General features: G+C 44.5%; 2 long non-coding RNA genes across 3 annotated transcripts; one reads left to right on the top strand and one right to left on the bottom strand.

Moving 5' to 3' along the window:
* The first annotated feature begins 5,223 nt into the window (after positions 1–5,223).
* LOC134446999 (uncharacterized) lies at positions 5,224–8,347 on the top strand. 2 transcript variants are annotated; one of them, XR_010034554.1, is made up of 6 exons: positions 5,224–5,713; positions 5,986–6,078; positions 6,491–6,578; positions 7,382–7,521; positions 7,888–8,021; positions 8,146–8,347. It is a non-coding gene; the product is annotated as an uncharacterized LOC134446999 (long non-coding RNA). The 2 variants fall into 2 exon arrangements; XR_010034553.1 differs by lacking the exon at positions 5,224–5,713 and having other exon boundaries at positions 5,720–6,078.
* Positions 8,348–8,415: 68 nt separating this feature from the next.
* Positions 8,416–10,237, bottom strand: LOC134447993 (uncharacterized). Its single transcript, XR_010034650.1, has 3 exons — positions 10,004–10,237; positions 9,412–9,584; positions 8,416–8,960 (listed from the first exon to the last, which is right to left on the bottom strand). It is a non-coding gene; the product is annotated as an uncharacterized LOC134447993 (long non-coding RNA).
* Positions 10,238–18,119: the final 7,882 nt, after the last annotated feature.

Consider the following 18,119-nt stretch of genomic DNA (forward strand, 5'->3'; position numbering starts at 1 on the left):
GATAGTGCTGCGCTCCCAAGCCGCTGCAAGACGGAAAGGACTGAAATTCTATGCGGCTCATTATTTTCGTGGCTGACCACGTCTAAATGCCCTAAATGCCTAAAACAGAGAAGACGCTTGGAACTTCCAATGTGATGCATCTGTACAAGAAGAAAATTACTCGACTAAGATGGGTAATAAGCAAACGATATTTACTGATGAACAGCTAGATGCTTACCAGGTAAGGGATTTCCAGATTCACTCTCCTGTGCGTCTGACAAGGCAGTTCAGACCCCTGAAAACGAGTTCATAGAAACAACGCTTAGCATTTTAGACAGTGGCAATGGTTCTGCCAATGAGGCATTTACATTGCAGATGTTGACAACTATAGGCTATACACCCTATATTTATTGTTATTTTTTTGGTAAAACAATAATCAATCCTAAGCCCTGAACTGTGCAGACGCGTGACCAACATTGACGCAGACCATTGTGCAGTTCCACACAGACCATCTCGGTTGATGGGCATTTCGGTTCCATTATTGTGCGTAGTGTTGGGCAGTTTTGCATTTTTTGAAAACACAATCTCTACATCAAGGCTGAATTTCACGGTGCTTAAATGGACACGAAGAAAACCATAGCAATTCTCAACTTTTGTAATGGCATCGTCTATTGAATCCCAAGATAGAATCAAAAGTTGCACCTACCAGTCTCCTTTTGTGCCAGTGCTGGCGTGAGTCACCGTTTAATTTCCTTTTGAGCTGTCCAGCGCATTTGGGATCGATACTACAGTTAAAGCTTGAGTCGTGGTTAGCTCGCTTGTTGTTCCATGTGGCGTCGCTTGGTTCCTCTCTCGCAGTGTGACTCTTTCTGGAGATGTTTCCACATCTGTGCACCGGGGAGACAGCGCTTCTTTTACACAGATGCTTGAGATGGCACTGTCCTCAAGGTATTATGTAATTGGCTTTACCCCCCTTCCAATTTTTTTTGAAGGGATAACGCATAACAATGCCCCTGGCACTAAAGCAAGCTAAGCTCTTCCATGGTGTGAATACACGGGGGTGCGCAAAGCTGTCTCTCCATGGAGAAGACATTTCATAATGCTGCTAAATGGGTCTCGTGAAAGACGTGTGCTCTGATTCGCAGGTCTGATTTACAGCAGAATGTTTTAGATAAAATGTTGTTTACAGCTTGTTCTTTTGCCAGCTTTATAATCTGCCCAGCAAATCCGGAAAGATCTGTTGCACAGTAAACATGGCTCTCTTTCCAACATTCAATGAATATAATTTTACTGAATTATTCGAATTCATAGACCAGAGAATTAAACTAAACATATTTGGCTAAACTGACTATCAGGCTATTTAGCACATGTCAGACTATGTGGTAACACAAATGCTACATTATATGGCTATGATAGAATTATAGTTATTCTAACGCTCAACTCCATAACTAGGATAATGAAGAGTGAAAATGCCTGCAACACATACAATAATGTTACACCACCATGAATTATCAGCATCGGTATCATTAGTGTTACCATCATTGACTTTCAGATCTACTCATTCCAAGAATTCTGAAGAGTGAAAAGGACTCTCTTTTCATCCAATGTGTTTCTTTTATAGTATGTTGCTATTACCGGTAGTCATTTTATGGCTAGATCATGGGTACTAACATCAAACATATCAATATAATAAGTTAACCAGTATCAGGTTCGACAAATGATCTGAGGGAGTCAGGGTTGGTATTCTGACTTTGTGCCCTATCCATTAGAAGAGTGTGTCTCTGCATCTCCCTTATGTATAATTGAGGTGATGCCTTTGCCCCGGAGCAGTTTGCCCAGGTCGCCTTTCCATCGCTGCATGTGTAAGATGTCACTATACTAGGCCTGGCCTTTGTCTCAATAGCAACGCCGTTCTTCCAGTTGCCTTCTCCAGAGCCATCGCTGTACGTATATTCTGCAGTGCTTTTTCAAGCAATTCCCTTAAACTTAATAATTTACGCCCTGGTCAAGACTGATACACTGTCTTGAAATGCAACTCCCGACGTGAAGATATAGACCAGGTTGTCTGATGCCCGTTGCCTGATGCCTGTTGCCTGGGTCTCTCTGGTTACGAGGGCCATGTGACACAAATCAGGGAGACCCAGGAGGGCCACACACAGCAGGGGTGCGTGCCTGGACAGTACAGTATAGTGCAGGTATCCCCAACCTTTCTGGGTCCGAGGGCTACAGTACAGTATAGTGACATACAGCAGGAGATGTGACACAAGGACAGTATAGTGACATACAGCTGGAGATCTGGCACATGGACAGTGCAGTATAGTGACTTACAGCAGGAGACACATGGACAGTACAGTAACATACAGCTGGAGATCTGACACATCGACAGTACAGAACAGTGACTTACAGCAGGAGTTTGTGGACAATATGTGACATACAGCAGGAGATGTGACACATGGACAATACTGTGACATACAGCAGGATAGGTGACACATCAGTACAGTACAGTGACATACAGTAGGAGATGTGACACATGGACAGTACAGTACAGTGACATACAACAGCAGATGAGACGCAATGCAGTGACATACAGGAGATGTGACACATGGACAGTACAGTGACATAGGCTTACAGCTGGAGCTGAGACACTGGCCCTGTGAGATGCAGAGAGCAGCTCTCACACACACACACACGCAGAGAATTTTACATGTCACACAGCAGGAGGCCGTAGACAGAGATTCTCAAAGTATGTAGAGATAATGATATGCCAACATAATGCGCTGCTAGGGGTCCGATCTTCCTGTCTCTCTACCGTAGATGCCAGCCTGATCAAAGAAGGCAGCCTGATTATGTCACTTCCTTTCTTTCAAGTTCCTCTTTGTATGCCATTTCAGAAGTATTAAAATGCTGTTACTAGGAATGTATTTTTTTCATAGCCCTTTCATTCAGATGGGCCTACTTCCATCGGCCATTCACTGTTTGCTGAAAAAGCTTCCCTACATTAAATACATTTTTTACATTTACATTTCATTGCACTTAGCTGACGCTTTCATTTATTCAAAGCGACTGACAACTATTATTTCTCAGGGTATTGGTTACAGGCCCTGGAGCAGTGTAGGGCTAGGTGCCTTGCTCAAGGACACTTCAGCCATGGAGTGAGATGTAGGGAGAGGTCAGGGGGGATCCCAACCGGCAACCCCTAGATTGAAAGACCAACACTCTAACCACTAGGCCACGGCTGCCCCATAGCAAATACATAGCAACATTGTTATGACATGGCTAAGAGTCTTACGTGACAGATAAGGATCTGATCTGAAAGAATGATCACAATCGTTACCATATTGGTGACAATAAGTTTATAACAGAAGCTCTTCATGAAAGGGTTAATGTTCAAGCTAACGGCAGGTGTTATTCGCAAGCTGTCTCCCATCCAAATATCAGATGCTCTTCAGAGAGGACATGATAACTTCAGTAACTTGGCTTGTGACTATCTCCAAAATGTGAAGGTCCAAAAAGAAGGTTCCTTGTTGAAAGTGGTAGTCAGAATGATCCGAGGCACACTGATCTTAGTGAAAAAAGTTTAAAATCCTTTATTTTAATGTAATGGATAACGCCTACGCGTTTCGACTACAATCGAACAAAAGTTGCCCATTCCTGTAGCCTCTTTGCACAGATGGGCCCGCTGGCGAGCCCAATCAGGCCATCATTCATTGCTGAGAAGACTCAATTCCATCATGACAACATTGCTATAGAGAGCCTAAAGCAACAGATTAAGACATTGTCATTACAGTTTTGGTGACAGTAAGGCTATAACATAGGCTCTGCGCAAAGGGGTGAAGATGTTTTTTTCTGGAATAAAATGGGCTGTAATTATTTATGACATAAGGGGCTAGAGTTGTGAAATAGCTTATAGCTGTTGATATCCAGCCGTGCCTGGGTTCACAGCGACCACACAGCAACATTATTATTTCAGGAGGCCTGTCTCAGGAACAAGACACGCGTGCATGGTTAGAGTGAGTGTGAAAATATGTCTGAACATGGACCTAAAAAGGGGGATATAAATAAGTGAAAGACCAGACAAGGACAAAGACAGGAAATATGTTCATGACGACTGTAGTCTACTGGGAGAGTTGTGCATGGACAAGGAAATATACTTGCTGCATACTTCTGCCCAGTCGGTTAATGTTTTTACCTTAGTCGGTTGGTTTGCTCAAAGTTATGCATGAGATGCCTCTCCAGTTATTTTTTTCAGGATAAACAGGAGCAATCATAGATGGCGACCTAGCTCCCCTGGCCAATGCTAGATGTCATATGTTGTGTGTTTCACACCCCGTGCAGTTGACCCAGACACACGGCGAGTGGACAAAAACAAAGACAGGCAGACAGACAGACAGACAGACAGACAGACAGACAGACAGGGTTATTACAATACCTGGCCCAAACCCCCCTTCAGTGTGCCAAATAATCAGCATATTGCTTAGGGCTTGGAACTTGTGGATATTTTTAAAAGGTACACTGTGCAGGAAATGGTCAAAAAAGGTACTGCAACTATGCTGCTGAATGAAACTGGGCTGCCTATTGCCAAATTTGATGAAATGAAAGTTTACTAAGTAATAAACAAATATTTTCTAGTATGGTCCAAGTAGAGTCATTTTTGCTATTTTTGGAAATTCAAAATGGTGGACCATGGAGAAGATCCCCCTTTTCATGTATGAAAAGTGCAATTTTTCCAGTCATAATGAATACTTAGAATTTGATGGTGGTGGTAAGTATTCATGAAAAAGGTAACATTAGTGAATGGGCAGCATGAATTCTGGAAATCAACAACTAAAAATCTCACACAGTGTCCCTTTAAGTTATTCTTCATTCGTCTGTCTGGGCTGTGCTGCCCAAGTGTCTTCACAGTTTTTTTTTCTGGATGCACTGTAACAAAGTAATGAGATGCAACTCTACTTGTACTATACCTTATATGGCGAGGGCTAGTTATGTACAGTATACATAATAGTACCGTACATGTTGATTCACGTAGTAGCTACTCCGAAACGACACTGTAAAATAAAAGTGTTGTCATTTGCTCAATGCATGTCATGAAAACACTCACAGATTACATTACATTGTATTACATAGCATTTAGCAGACGTCCAAGGAGAACATTTAAAGGTGGGATAGGAGATGTTTTTCTGGCACATATTTTACCATATCATCTGAAAAACTCCTCATGACGTCATAGCACCCATTGAAATAGAGTGTTTGGAAAAAAAACGAAATCTTTTGGTCCAGTGTAGAGGGCGTAGTCAGAAGAAAACGGCAACCAATAGAAGTAATACTCATCATCACTTCTATTGGTTTCTGACACGTCCATCAACCGCCAGCACTCACCCCTCCTCCCTGCGCGTTCACCGACTCGTGAACTTGACCGACCCCGCCCCCATCATTCATGCACACGCGACAAGGCTCATCATCACTCGGCTAGTAGCAAGGTAACGAGAGTTAGCAGCAGGCTGAGCTACTTGGAAACTTTGGTGGCTTTTGCAGAGCTACAGGAAGAACTTTGGCTTTTGGAACACTAGACTAACCATGTCAGGTTAACATACTCCCTTGGATTATCATCGGACTCGCAAGACCAGACTCCAACACGGGCTGAAAATTTGAAATGGGACCTGACACTCTTGGACACAGATGTCGGCTACGGCAGCGGCTTCAAATACGCTTTGGTGACCATATTTCTAATCGAGAGGTGAGATAATATATTTGTCTGTATAATATTTTGTGAATTGGTTTAGGACACAGTGGTGTCTTTTTTTTAAGCAAGTATCCATTGAGAGGGGTCAGAGGATTAGCTCAAGCTCCAACATATCTAGCTGCTACCTTGCTTAACATAGCTGCTACCTCAATCGCTTTATTTTTTTGTGTTTTTCCCCCCTGTGGCATTTATTCTGTGCACATGAACACGTTTTCAGAATTGCTATGTGTAACTCAGACGGTTACTCTTGTGTGTTTTGCTGCTAGTTGTGCGAACGAGCCAGACAAACCAGCTGGGAGGAGGACGGAAGCACCCCTTCTCCATCCGCGTTCAGTTGCTAAATACGGATCCACCCCGTAGTAAGTAACCTACCATGTTTACGCACACATTACTTTGACCAGCAAAGCCCATGTCTTTCTAGTGGTTTACAAAAATATATCGTTTGCATGTTTTGCTTTGGTACGTCTCTGTTGTATGACTCTGGTAATAGTTGCAAGCACAAGCACAACCTGTTCGCCGCTCCAGCATTGCAAAATAGATTGCCTTGGGTTTTCAAATGTTTACATGATTGTGGGTGTAATGTTGTTAACTCGCTGATGTCGTTTTTGAGAAGACGGTAGTTTTGCATTTGATAAATACCACCTAATGACAATGACGGCTACACGGCAGATCTTTATTGTGATGGCTACACTGAATGATCACATGGAGATGCCGGTACATTATTTGTTTTACCCTGGTTATATTGAAATGTTCTGTTTTGTCCATTCCAAGGTGTGGTGTTTTCCATAGCTGTTCCTTGCTCCTGTTTCACAACATATCAAGGCTGCCAAGTAAATGAAGAATGAATCACCGCACACTGGTAGTTTATTTTATTCATGTTTGTGGATGTAATTTCGTCCAGTTGCAGATACTACTATCCTTTTTGGAATGATCTGCCTTTGAAAAACAAAAGTTCTATCTGACAAAAGCGAACAGATCCTGTAGTTGTAATTGATACACTAAATCAGTGTTTCTCAACCTTTTTTTTAGGCGAGGCACCCTTTCAATTCATGGAAAATTTCAAGGCACCCCAAACCAAGTAGCCATATAGTATCACATCCGATACCACACAAGCTTAGAATGTAACACATTTGGAGACACACAACCTAGTAGCACGACCTACGTTCAAAGTTGCAGCTGGGGTGACCAATATTTACTTTATTGTGCGTAAATGGCAGATCAAAGATTCCACTGACTAACATTAACTTATCAATTTTGACAAATATGTTTTATGTTATATAATTTATTTATCAGCCACGTTTCCGCGGCACCCCTGAGGGGGCCCTACGGCACCCCAGGGTGCCCCGGCACCCCTGTTGAGAAACACTGCACTAAATTATGATATTCCTATGTGTGTGCGCGCGCACGCGCCAAGTTTTCAATTCAACACACTGGGACACTTTTCAGTCTTTGAGGTTGCTGGAATCAACACAGACTACCTCCATGCACCTTATCAGAACACTTTGCATGTTTTTGTATACTTGTCCCCTTTGTGTATTGCTGCTAATCTTTCTCTTTCTAGGTTCTGTTGGTTGCATGCAGATTGTGCCAGATGATTTATCTGTCTATGGTCTAAGCATGGGCTCTGTGCTAATATGCAATTTGTGCTCTTTTTTCCCTCAGGTCAACAGCCGACAGGGTCCTTCCACAACCACATACTTATGCCAGTAAAAGCCACAGCTTTTCTCCTCCAATCCAAGAAGCCTGGACTGCAGTCACCATCTCAACACACCAACCAAGAGAAAGGCGGATGGCTCAATTCAGTATGTAGTTCTGCAAATATTCTCAAAGGTCTTCACAGCCCACCATGGTGCAGAATGCATTTACATTTATTTGTGTAAGGTCAAAACAATGCTGATTACAGAACATAACTAGGGCCATGAATGAAATTTGAGGTAGCAGCCAGCCATCACCTGATGGTGAGAGGTGGTCCTAAGATCAGAGAGAAGCAGGTTGAAATCCCATCCTTACCTCTCCCTACCTACACCTCCATCCACAGCTGAAGAGCACTTGAGCAAGGCACACAAGTCCACTTAGGTCCTGGGACTGTAGCCAACACCCTGTAAAACCCTGCTGTGTAATTTGATGTAATGAAGCCCTAATATAGTCTAACACATTGCTTGTTACAGATATGGAAAATTGCACAATAAAAGTTCCAGGACATGAAGGCTGCATACTGTGAACGTCAACCTTCAGGGCACCGTCCTGCGCAGAAGACTTTCTACCCTAAGAGGGATGGCTGACCGCAGACACTCACAACCAGGTGAGCCCAGATAAAGGAGTTATTTTTGGTGTCCCTGCCCCAACAACCCAGGTTACTTACATTTAAAATGTCACTGGAGCTACTGTCAGATATGTGATTTCTAATTCTGTTTATCTTTTTACAGCACAGACGCCTCCAACCTCAAACTAGGCCCTTCACAGTTGCTGAACTTACCCACCTTCCCAGAGTTTTTGTGTGGTAATGACAACTGTAAATATAGTATAAAGTAATGTATCTAGTGTCATGTGTAATACATTGTTTAAATTGTCCATACATTTCAATGACAGTAAATATTGGTGGACACAATTTGACTGTGTGGCTTTTTTTTATTCATTCTCTGACTGAAAATGCATGGTTACATAATTTATATATTCCACAAGACCACAATCAGAAGAACATTTGACAGGTTGCATTTATTTTCTATGTATGAAAAAAACAATGGTAACAAGACAAACGTGGTTCCAAACCAAAAAGGTGAGATGTACAGATGAATGCTCCTACAGATAATGAAAAATAATAAAAGTCTGCACACTGCCGGTTTGTGTGTTTTATACCGTACTCTGTATAAACCTTTTATATTGCTCTAGTGGAGCAGGGTAACCCTGGCTAATCCTGGGTATTGTACTGTGTATTACAAAGTCAGCCCTGTTCAAGTGTCCCATACTGTCTGTAGGCTGCATGCCTGAAGAGACCGTTTCTCTCACCTGGTCCTACATCAGCCCAAAGTCTTATCAAAACTGAGAACACCACAGCATTTCCTTTCAATGTTCATGGGCATCTCCTTACAGATTGCGCAGAGGCGCCAGGTTGGTTGTGCTACTGGGCTGTGACTGAGGACCAGATGTCATGTGCCAGGTCGAACATCAAACTGGGGTCACGGGTCAGGGCACGCTGCAGTAACCGATGGGATTGCTTCAAATTCAATGATTGAATCAAGGCCTGCAAAGCAATAAATACATTTTATGTAGTGCATTTTCTATTTGATGATGGGGACTAAATAACTCTATTGACAATAAGACCAATATGGACATAAGCAATCATTATTGTGTATATAAATAAAGATGTGCCAATTATATGCATACAACGTTTTCAGTCAATACACACTGGTGTTGTGCCAGGGGTTACACAAATGTATGAAGTAGATGGGCTTTTATGGATGTACTTGAACTACCACTGGTGTTGTGTACCTACAACCATGTAATATCAGTATATCACACTACTACTCATAGGAGTAGAAATATTGTAATGGTTATCACAACAGGTGTACTCGTGTAGCCTACTCGTGTTGCGATATAGAGTACATCCGTTGTGATAACATCCATTACAATACTTACACATCTGGAGGAATACAGCAGGACAATGTTATTGAGGGATGAATGTACATCCTTACAGTTAGCAGGGCGTCAATTCTGTTGGAGTCTCCCTAATCAATACCCCCGACCTCTGCTGCGTCTATCTTCCTCCTCCTCCATCTCTGGCCATCGGTCCTACTGGGCTGTTAGGTCGTTATGATTGTGATGGGCCAGGAAAGTCAGAGCTGGAGCTCTCGTGGTCGTGGAAGGTCTAAAGCATATGAAAATATCGTCAGCCAAAACAATTTCATTAGCGTTGATCAGTTCGGTTGTTTTTCTTTACTCCCTCTGTCCCTGTGTCTGCGCGTGCGACAACCCAAGTGAAATATGAAGTCATAGCCTAAAACACTACGGACTGTGTTGTCGGGTACAATAGTAAAATGTATACTGCGGTACACATCTGTCAAAATAAATCCATGTGTCAGTACTGTAGCTACTGGCTAGAACTACTGTCTAGGGATGACAGTATAGCATCTGTCATCAGTGTTAGGAAGTTAGAATGAGATATCTAAGTAACACGTATCAAGTCAAGTTCAATAACTAATCTAGTATACATCTACTGTCATCAATATTTCTTGAAATGGCAACCATGACGGCCTGTGCGTTTATTGTGATGTTGAACATTCTTACCGTAGCCGGAGACAGTGCCATGGCTGGAAGTTAGCTTGGCTAGTCGCTTTGTCGTGGCTTCTAGCCCGCCCCCCCGCCTCGTGAGCTCTCGTGGGTTCCCGGTATAATCCGAACACTTGACAGACTGCATGCGCGTTCATGTGTTTTGAAGGCGTGGCTTTGAGGGGAGGGCTGAAGGGAGAGGCGGGCTGTGTATTTTCAAAAATATAGCTCACAGGAACCGTTTTTCAAAGATCTCCAACCCTACCTTTAAGCAAGATCAGGGTAAGGTACATTATACAGTTGCAACACTGACATCATTGTCCAACACAAAGTAAAGATGACGTATCAAAAAAATGCATTAAAAAGTGACAAAAAGTAAACAAAGACATAAAGGCGTAGTGTGCAGTTGCAACATTGACAGCATTGTCCAGCCCATGGTAAAGGATGTAGCATATAATAAGAAGAAGGGTAACAAGGCATTTTTAGATAATAAACAAAGACACCAGGCGCAGTGTACAACACTGACAACAATGTCCAACACATGGTAAAAGATGAAGCTGATCAACCTAGATCAAAAAGTACAGAGCAAGCTCTTGTGTTTTTTTGTCTGGCAGTTTTATCTCTGATTTGCCAGAACAGAAGCCATGCAGCCCTGTTATGAATGCAGCCCTGTAATCAACAACAGGCCAGGCCCATTGTCAGTCCTGCTTCAGTGGAGCTCAACCATTTGGCTGCTGCATGCCATCTCCCTCAGTGCAGTGAGTTGTACCTGTTCCTGTCTGCCTCTATATTTAGGCTGCTGATTAGGTTGTGTAGTGGCCCTAGTACACAAGCCCAAAATGCCACGCAAGTTGTAAACATATCAGTGTCCCGTTACTTTTTAAGGAGTTCTTTTGATGCTTTGAATGCTTGAAGACCTTTTTTGTGAAGGCTAGTGTGAAGTGGAAAAAGAGGATCCTGAAATAAGAAACATTGATGCCAGATTGTGTAAGTGCCAGGCCAGATGTCCACACTCCATTGGCTCTCTACAGGAGTGTGTGGCCTAAGGTTCTCTAGTCTACTGTTTCTCAACGGGGGTGCCGCGGGCCCCCCTCAGGGGTGCCGCGGAAACGTGGCTGATTAATAAATTATGTAATATAATACATATTTGTCTAAATTGATAAGTTAATGCTACTCAGTAGAATCTTTCATCTGCCATTTACGCACAATAAAGTAAATATAGGTCGCCCCAGTCAGCTGCAACTTCGAACGCAGGACGTGTGACGTCTCCAAATTTGTTACTTTTCTAAGCTGGTGTGGTATCGGATGCGATGCCATGTTACGGCTTGTTGGTTTGGGGTGCCTTGAAATTTTTCATGAATTGAAAGGGTGCCTCGCCTAAAAAAAGGTTGAGAAACACTGCTGTAGTCTACTCTTTCTCAATGGGGGTTCTGTAGTCCTAGGGGCCCTAGGGGGGCGTTGAGAAGGATACACCTGAAAGGGGGCGGTGCTTAGTTGCCTTTGGGGGGCATTAGTCTTTTTTTATTTTTTAATAGTACGGCGAGCGTTGGCAGGCTTACGATGAGGTCAAGGGGGAGTTGGGAGAGTTCAAAAAAGGTTGAGAACTGCTGCTCTAGTGTGACTTAGCTTATCAAAGCTTTTGCTGTCACTGAGGATGGTTGGCACTGTGACTGCTGTCTCAAGTTCACATATTGTTAATGCAGAAAACAGACCTGGTCAGTGCAAAACATGTGCTTGATTGATGGGAATGACATATGACAAGGGTACACAAAAACAATTCCTCTATCCTTTCAAAAGATTCTTGATCATTCAGAATAATAATGATTTTATAATAATAATAATAATTGTATTTGTATAGCACTGTATCATACAAGGCATGCAACTCAAATTGCTTAACAAATGGGAAAAAACATCAATGTTAAAAACATCAAAGTTGAAAATTCAGACAAGGTATTCAGCATTTTATAAGTTGATGAGATGATTTTGGAAACAAACATAGTGTTGCTTACAGTAAGAAGCTCTATCACCGTCCCTTTCCACAAGACGTGTGTGTGTTGTGTGCGTGTGTGTGTGTGTGTTGTGCGTGTGTGTGTGTGTGCCTCGACCATGCAATGCCGCTCGCCTTGCATAAAACAAAGACACTGCTGAAATGCATCGCATCGCAGCATGCTGTATGTAAATTGCTTTTCGGCATAGATAACCCGCGTGCAGTGCAGTGCAGTGCCGTGCATGTTTGCACACATATCATTAGACGTGTGCGTTCAGGTCTGGCCTGTGCATATTTAACGGTTGTGCAGGCGCATCTCAGCGCCGCCATAACTCTCCGGAGAGTGGCCCTGGCTCACATCACACAGAAATATGTCCCAGTATTTCAAATTAATGAGCAATTAACAATATTCAAAGGCTAATGCTCGTAAATCTGGAGGAAGGGCCCCAGGCCGGCAGTGCGGTGGCCATTTATGGAGTGGTATGTGTGTGTGTGTGTGTGTGTGTGTGTGTGTGTGTGTGTGTGTGTGTGTGTGTGTGTGTGTGTGTGCGTCTAATTCTGTGTGTGTGTCTAATTCTGTGTGCGTATTTGTGCATCTGTGTGTGTGTGCGACTGTGTGCAATTGCATGCACATTTGTCTCTCCATCCATCCCTTGCCTTGTCTTGCCTGAGCTGGTGTGCCGGCCGGCCGGCTCGCTCCCTGACCCTGGTAGTAGCAGTAACAGCAGCAGCAGTGCTAGCCGCGGCGGCGGGGCAGAAGGTAAACATCATAAAGAAGGCCTAAATCTCAGGGCCAGTAAAGCTGCCAGGCCAGGGGGACGTCACGCTGACACCAGCCGCTGCCTATGGAGAGGAGAGGGAGAGAGAGCACAAAGGCCCCAGGGAAGGCCGGCAGACTGCGATCATATGGAGAGGAGAGGGAGAGAGAGCACAAAGGCCCCAGGGAAGGCCGGCAGACTGCGATCATATGTCTGCCTTCACTTCAGCCCGCTGCTGGAGCCCAGGGGCATGAATCCATACTCTGTGGAGGAGAGGAGTCGCTTCACTATTACTGCTCACCGATTTATTGAACACAACGTTTCGACCATAGGCGATACACCTGACGAAGACCGCCTGCGGTCGAAACGTTGTGTTCAATAAATCCGTGAGCAGTAACAGTGTGCGGATTTCCTTTCTTCCTTTACGCACGTTTGTTTGATCCAGCACCTGTTTTACTGGATGTGCGCGCATCACCTGCACTACTTTAGGAGAGTCGCTTCCCCATCACATGTACGTAGTAACTCTGAAATGTGTCCCCCTCCGGAGCTGCAGCAAGGACATGGGAAATCCTATGCTGCTTTGCACTGCACAATTGTTCCGGAGTGCGTTACAATATGCGGCCTTGCCTCCTCCACTTGTGCTTGTTTCCTCGCCCCGCCTCCTGGCCCCTCCTCCGTGGAGAAAACGATAAAGTTTCCCAACTGTCACCCTAGCCACAACAACTTTTGAGGGACTGTTTTTCATTCACCATCCCAGTTGCAAATGAGAAAAAGAGTTTAAAATTGAGCTTTTGCAAGATATTGAAATATAATGCTGTTGTCAGTGATGCCATCATGACATATTACTTCCTGGTACGAGGAAACAAGCACAAGTGGAGGAGGCAATGCCGCATATTGTAACACACCCATGATCTGAGAGACATCCTGGTATGGCAGCTTCCGTAGCCTCTTGCTGCAGATGGGGTCGCCAGCGACCCTATTCACTTGCTGAAAATGCTTAACGACATCATAACAACATTGCTATGACATTACAGAGAGCCATAGCGCTGCGCTAAGGGGTTCTAAGCAAGGGAGCCTGAACGAGGGAACCAATCAGAAAGCAGGGAGAGGTGGATAGGCTTGACAAATGGAAGCTTGCAGTTTGTTTGAATAGATACAATTGACACGATTAGCTATGGGCTACTACGTATATTTCAAATTACACATTCACAACACCTAATAAACAGCCGTGGGCACACATAAACCACAACTTTCCTACGAGAAATTGCATAGGTAGTCCCGAGACTTTAATAAGTGTGTAAGCAGTGTTTTCCTGGTGACTCAAACATTGCCCGAATCTATCAGCACTGGCCATAGCTTGATTACGTATAGTAGCTGCGGTCTGCCATCACCATCGAAAGATTTCGTCCAGAGTTCATTATTTTACTGACGTTTTTCCCCAATTACTTTCAGTGTACTGTACATTCACATTGAGTGCAAATGACAGATATCAACATAGCGGGCTGTACTTGGTCATTTTGGTTTGGGAACTATCCTCTGGTGCACATAAACACAGCTGATGCACATACCTTGTTGGGGTCTCCGAGTTACATTCCGTGGTGTGTGTGGGGTATCAGAGGATGTTCCCTTGTTGGCAGTATAACTTCACTGACGGTTAGGGTCAGGGAAAGGTCTAGGTTTAGGCCACCTCGTCAACATGTGACGTGGCAGGTATGCCCTCGACGTCAACATGTGACGTGGCAGGTATGCCCTCGTCGTCAACATGTGACGTGGCAGGTATGCCCTCGTCGTCAACATGTGACGTGGCAGGTATGCCCTCGTCGTCAACATGTGACGTGGCAGGTATGCCCTCGTCGTCAACATGTGACGTGGCAGGTATGCCCTCGTCGTCAACATGTGACGTGGCAGGTATGCCCTCGTCGTCAACATGTGACGTGGCAGGTATGCCCTCGTCGTCAACATGTGACGTGGCAGGTATGCCCTCGTCGTCAACATGTGACGTGGCAGGTATGCCCTCGTCGTCAACATGTGACGTGGCAGGTATGCCCTCGTCGTCAACATGTGACGTGGCAGGTATGCCCTCGTCGTCAACATGTGACGTGGCAGGTATGCCCTCGTCGTCAACATGTGACGTGGCAGGTATGCCCTCGTCGTCAACATGTGACGTGGCAGGTATGCCCTCGTCGTCAACATGTGACGTGGCAGGTATGCCCTCGTCGTCAACATGTGACGTGGCAGGTATGCCCTCGTCGTCAACATGTGACGTGGCAGGTATGCCCTCGTCGTCAACATGTGACGTGGCAGGTATGCCCTCGTCGTCAACATGTGACGTGGCAGGTATGCCCTCGTCGTCAACATGTGACGTGGCAGGTATGCCCTCGTCGTCAACATGTGACGTGGCAGGTATGCCCTCGTCGTCAACATGTGACGTGGCAGGTATGCCCTCGTCGTCAACATGTGACGTGGCAGGTATGCCCTCGTCGTCAACATGTGACGTGGCAGGTATGCCCTCGTCGTCAACATGTGACGTGGCAGGTATGCCCTCGTCGTCAAAAATTGCCACCTGGTCAACGGTAGTCAGAAATGGCTTACTTGAGATGAGACTCCCTGTGTCTCATTCCATGCACTTGTGTCAGTGCACTGACAGTTGGGACATAGTGCTCACAGTGCACTGAGGTTTTCAGTGCATGTCGTGGAAAAGTTTGAGCACTAAGCACTGTGCCTTCACTGGAAGTGGTGGCTGAGCATAGCATTAGCTCGCCAAAATATCGGTTGGTTACTGTTTACATTGCATAGCGTCTCAAGCTTGTATTTACATTTCCTTCACCCCAAAGGGCAACTATCAGGCATACAATACTTGGCTTGGCATGAAAAGGTTGGTGTCTCAGCAACATTACCTACAGAGTTACAGTAGCAGACTGTTGGCCACACTCTTCTACTGAATTGAACGCTGGCGTTTCTTCCGTTTCACTGTCAACATGGCTCCTGTTTAGTGCGTGCAGTGTCCAATGTTCAAGCACTGCGTTTTTCACAATTCTTGGGGGATCATCCGGGCGTTTCAGTGCACTGACTCAACCGAAATTTTCAGCGTGAGCGCCCTGTGCACTGAAACATAGTGCCTTAAGTGCACAAGTGCGTGGATTGAGACACAGTGACTGTTGTCAGACCATGCTGTTAGGAATTAATTGTGTGTTTTTGTTTTGTTTGTTTGTTTTTTGTTATTGTTGTTTTTCCTTTGTCTAGTGGACAAGCGCTGTCCACTTTGTGTGATATTTGTGTGATATGTGTAAAAGTGTAAATAAATAAACTACTTTTCTAAATTGATATTTTGGCCAATTGCTCCCACAGAGGCAAGAAGGCTTATCTTGTTATATTATATTGTTGGCGTTCACTGACTTAGGTTCAGGCATGATTCCACAGTGGTTTTGGTCAGGGAAAAGGTTTTGGTAAGTCCAACTCCACTAGAATGGGTAGAGCACGGTTAGAAGTTATTATATTGTGGTTTAGAGGTATTGTCCAGATGTTGTTGGTGTTCACTGACTTAGGTCTAAAAAATAGAATAAAATAAGTTTTAGTGATGTGGGACCATTGGGCTGTGGGACCATTGGGCCGTGGGAGGAACAGATATGCTCCCGGCAATGGCTTCACACAGAGAGCTACCCTCTCTGCTTCCAGCTTGGGCCCGTCATCTAGGCTTGACTCAGCCTCTGGATTGGGCACTGTCATGCTGCTAGTAGCCTATGGAGACCGCCTGAGATTGACACCTTCACCACTACCATACAAATGGTTTTATCCGTTAAATAGGGGCACAATGTGGGATGACGTCGTTTATGCGGTGCCCGTGACATGTTTGTTTCAAAATCTAGGCTACAGAGTCATAAAAAAATGCTGTATAAATAAACTTGCTGTGAGAATGTTTTTCATCACGAAATGCCAGCAGTTGATACAAAGCTGAATATGTTATGTAAAGTGTTTTTTTCGTATTAGAAGTGTTTCCCACGACACTCGTTTGGGTTGCTCTGTCAAAAGTTGCATTTGGGGTTTTTTGACAGTGGACCGTGGAAGTGGTCGCGAGAGTCATTGTTCATCGTTACTAATGACTCACATAAGCATTGGCTGACTCAGGGCAGTGATTAATTAAACTTTTAATCCTACCTAGAGCCCCTTTAAGAAGCATGACATTTACTGGCAAGACAAAGATGATATTACAAAGCTCAATTGCCAGTCTAAACTCTGTAAATTTGAAAAAATGAGTTAGTGCCTGTGAGCGTTCTAGGACAGTACTGGCAACCTAGGACAGGTGAGTGTCTTTGGCTAAGACGCCATAGATGCGGATTCATGTCTGACACACACACACACACACACACACACACACACACACACACACACACACACACACACACACACACACACACACACACACACACACACACACACACACACACACACACACACACACACACACACACACACACACACACACACACACCTGTTATTCACCCTACTATCCTCTGTCCATTCCTGATCAGGTGACACTGCCTGTGTGTGTGGTGGGTGATGGTGGACAGCCCTGCAGACACACACACACACACACACACACACACACACACACACACACACACACACACACACACACACACACACACACAAAGAGCTAACCTCACCTCGGCGTAACCTGAGTCCTGCGGATGAGGTAACAGAGTGCACAAAAGCAACAACTGTCCCAGACGGGCTGAGGGCAGGGTTGCCAGATGTGTCCGATCATTTCCAGCCCAAACACACACTCAAAACCCTCTGGAGGCACAAAATCCTGCTCAATTTGAACCAAATTGTATTGATTTCTGTGACCATAAATCTACAGAAAATCCTGCCCAATGCTCATTTTTGACATTTTTTTACCCGCAGAAGGCCATCCTCAGCAGCCCCAGTTGGTGGGAAAACGCCCCAATCTGGCAACACTGGCTGAGAGGACACTCATCTGGCTGTTCAGTGCCTCAGTGTGCTAAAAAGCTCGCCCCCTTAATCCACCATTGTCTCTGGCTTGCAGCACCGTGTAGCATTATTGTTAAAGGTGCCATTGGGGCTGGGTGCAGCTTTGTGTCATTATTGGCAGTAAAGGCTGCTACAGGCGATGTACTCTTTAGGCCTTTGTTCTTGCTGAGTTCAGAAACAAAAAAAGTCCTTAATTTTTTTTTTGCACTGTTGACTACTAGAGCAGAAAGTACAATAGTGTTTGTGTAGTGAAATGCCTGGTCAAGGATCAATAAGTAATATTAATGGCGGTGTTTCTCAATACTAGGATGGAGCAGCTCTGAACGACTGCACTGTTGTCTTGCTGGGTGTTATAGACTCATATCGATAAATCATAAAACCCTGTCTGATGTATAGA

Source organism: Engraulis encrasicolus, chromosome 4, assembly GCF_034702125.1.
Source record: "Engraulis encrasicolus isolate BLACKSEA-1 chromosome 4, IST_EnEncr_1.0, whole genome shotgun sequence".
NCBI classification, from domain to species: domain Eukaryota; kingdom Metazoa; phylum Chordata; class Actinopteri; order Clupeiformes; family Engraulidae; genus Engraulis; species Engraulis encrasicolus.